The 3,156-nt window shown below is 55.5% G+C and overlaps 1 protein-coding gene across 4 annotated transcripts in view; it reads left to right on the top strand.

Annotated features, from left to right (window-relative positions):
* AGAP3 (ArfGAP with GTPase domain, ankyrin repeat and PH domain 3) overlaps nucleotides 1-3,156 on the top strand; it is a 54,896-nt gene that overhangs the window by 1,022 nt on the left and 50,718 nt on the right. The window lies entirely within an intron of this gene.

The raw sequence follows: 3,156 nt of genomic DNA, 5'->3' as shown, positions 1-3,156 counted from the left end.
CACACACACTGCCCAGCACTCCTTTCCCAGGGGCAGGAGAGATGGTGTAAGCTGCTGGTAGATGCCCCTCGACCCCTGGTGTCCTGGGGGCTGGCTCCACCCGCAGGCCCTCCTGTGGCATGGTGACCTTTGAGTGCCCAGTGGGCAGATGGCCTCACCCTGGGGCATCTGCTTCCTCCTCAGGTTCCATTCCAAGGGGAACGCCCACCAGCAGGTGGTGGGTTGGGCCTTAGTGGAAACGCAGGGAGAGGGCAAGGCCTTTTGCTGATGACATGGAATTGTGCACAGGGGCCTGGCCACAACTTGAGCCTTGCAGTTGGGGCGCACTCCCATTTTCACCTCTTTGTGTGAGGCCCCGGGGGGCTCCTCATCTGAACACCCCCTTTCTGCTTCCAGAGCTCCCTGTAGCTGGGGAAGGAGCATGGGGTCTTTTGGGAGTCAAGGACCCATTAGAGCTGGGGTCCTGCCCTTTGGGGTGACATCCCAGTCTGACTGCTTTCTGTCAGTTCCCCAGCCCTCTCTAGCCTCTTTTCTCTCAAGGCTGAGTTCATTGTGAACTAATTAGGTGACAGAAAAAAAACTCATTAGCATGGATCCGAGTAAATGGCCTGAATCAGTGCTGTGGCTGGGGACCTGGAGGTGGCATTGTGTGATCCCGGGGCCCCAAAGAGAGGCGGCGATGACCAGTTTTTCCTCCTGGAGCTGAAGGAGGTGGGGCAGGGAGAGCAGCCATTCCCTGCAGCTTCAGTGTCCTTTGGAGGAAGTAAGAGAAGTCAGCTCCCACCCCCATCCCTTTTGGTGAAGAGACTTGGAGGGACAGCCACAGAAGGGGTGAGGGGAGACATCTGTCACAGAGCCTTTCCCAGAGCCGGAGAGGCAGGAATCTCGGCTTCCACAGCTAACTCCGCTTCCTTTGTCAGCGATTAACCCCCACCCCCCAGCTCAGGAAGTCTCTGGGTGATGCGAAGGCCGCGATTGCCTTACGCACTTGGGTTTTCACCCAGTCGTAAATTCTTCACAACAGGCAGATTCCCGTCTTAGAGCGCTCCCCCGTGACCAACTTCCCCACTGTGGTTTGGAAGTACCCCATGTTCCTGCTTAGCCTGGGAGCTTGGTATTACCCCTGTGAATCCTGGGACCTGATGTCTCATTGTCACCAGGCCCAGCTGCTCCTCACACATCCGTTCTCAGCTCTCCTGATCCCTGCTTCCCTGTTCTTTCTTGGCAAGGCCTCCCACCTCTTTCTTTCTCCCCCTTTTTTCCCCAAACTCTTTCCTGGAACCCGTTTTTATTACCCACCTCACCGCTGCTTTCCCACTTCTATCTCCCCAGCTTTCCTGCTATAGGCAGGCATCAAAAAAACCCAGAAAACTCCTCCAATTTCTGCCCTATATCCTTCCTCACTCCATCTGCCAAACCATATTGCTGCTATCCTGCAAAGCAGTGTCCCCACCTTCTTTTTTGGCGGAGGGAGGGGAACAGCTTCCCGGGGGCTCCCTGCTCACTCCGAGCCTGACTGAGCCCCGAGCCAGGGCCCAGCTGACCTGGGTGCTGGCTGTTACATAAACACACTCCTGGCCTGGGAGGCAGGTCCTGTGTTTGCTAGGGATGAGCCTCTTCGTGGGAAGGAACGGCGTTTTCCTGGTGTATAGTAAGTCTCCGCCTCACTCCGATAATATCAGTGAAGGGTGTCTGTTCCAGCTCTGAAGGTGACCTGGAAGATGCAGTCAGGATGCCTCTGGGACTGAGGAAGTGCAGTGGCACCTTGCCCGCCTGTCCTGGCTCTGCTCCTCTCAGTCACCTCTGACCGTCTCTGACCCGTGGTTAGGGCAGGGGGGAGCTGAGGAACATACAGCTTTATGGGGTTTTAGGACAGGATTTGAGGGGAGACAGACTGTTTTTGAAAAGTTCCATTCCCCACCAAAGGCCAAAAAAAGAGAAAACGTGTCCGCTCGGGGGTCCTAAGGAATGAAGGGAGTAGAGCCAGGAGCTGGGACTGGGATGGAAGGCTCACCCTGAGCTGCTCTCACCTCCCTGTGGGCAAACTGAGACTCAGAGAAGGGAGGGCTCCAAGCTGATCGTCCGGGATCAGGCTGAGCCTCAGGCAGGGCCACAGGCTGGATCCTACAGGGAAAGGAGCTCCAGGGACTGGCATGGGTCTCCTGCCTTAGAGAGAAGGCTGCAGAGGAACGGGGCCTCAGGTCAGAGGGCGGACAGCCTGGGCACCTGGAATGCAGGAAGCTGGGCCAAGTGAGGAGGAGCCAGATGAGCTGTTGGGAGAAGCCTCCCTTGGGGTCCCCGCAGGTGGCCTGCAAAGGCAGAGTTGTCCCCGAGATGTGCCCTCTCCCCCCAGGTCTGCCAGCGGGAAGGGCAAGCAGGCTTGGGCTCCGAAGGTCCCAGGGAGGGCCTGGCAGTGGACCTTGGCCATGGGTGTGCCACATGGCACTGTGTGCAGGGACTGGGCTTTGTCAACTGGGCGACTGGTTCCTGTCCTCCTTGTTTTCCCCTAGGGTCTTTGTTCTTTATTTTTTATTTTTATTGATTTGGGAAAGAGAGAGAGAAACCTCAATGATGAGAAAGAATCATTGATCGGCTGCCTCCCACACACCCCACACTGGGGATGGAGCCCACAACCCGGGCATGTGCCCTGACTGGAAATCGAACTGTGACTTCCTGGTTCATAGGTTGATGCTAAACCACTGAGCCACTCCTGCCGGGCTCCCCTAGGGTCTTTTTTATTTATTTATTTTTATTTATTTAAATATATTTTTATTGATTTCAGAGAGGAAGGGAGAAGGAGAGAGAGATAGAAACATCAATGATGAGAGAGATTCATTCATTGATTGGCTGCCTCCTGCACGCCCCCGATTGGGGATAGAGCCCGCAACCCGGGCATGTGCTCTTAACTGGAATTGAACCCGGGACCCTTCAGTCTGCAGGCTGAGCTCTAGCCACTGAGCCAAACCCGGTTAGGGCCAACTAGGGTCTTTTTTAAAGCAGAGTTCCTTTGGGCATTCCAGAGGCAGGCTGGCTTGTTCTCACCCTCACCTTAGTCTTTCAGGCACTTTCTTCTGTAGGCTGGGGTCTTGGTAACATTCTAAATAAGGTTTTCCTGTTGGTTCAAGTCTAGGATAGAGGGGGGTGGAGGTGGAGCTG

The sequence above is a fragment of the Myotis brandtii genome, unplaced genomic scaffold, assembly GCF_000412655.1.
Source record: "Myotis brandtii unplaced genomic scaffold, ASM41265v1 scaffold624, whole genome shotgun sequence".
NCBI classification, from domain to species: Eukaryota; Metazoa; Chordata; class Mammalia; order Chiroptera; family Vespertilionidae; genus Myotis; species Myotis brandtii.
The sequence above is the reverse complement of the archived record's forward strand: the minus strand, read 5'-3'. Positions and strand labels throughout refer to the sequence as shown.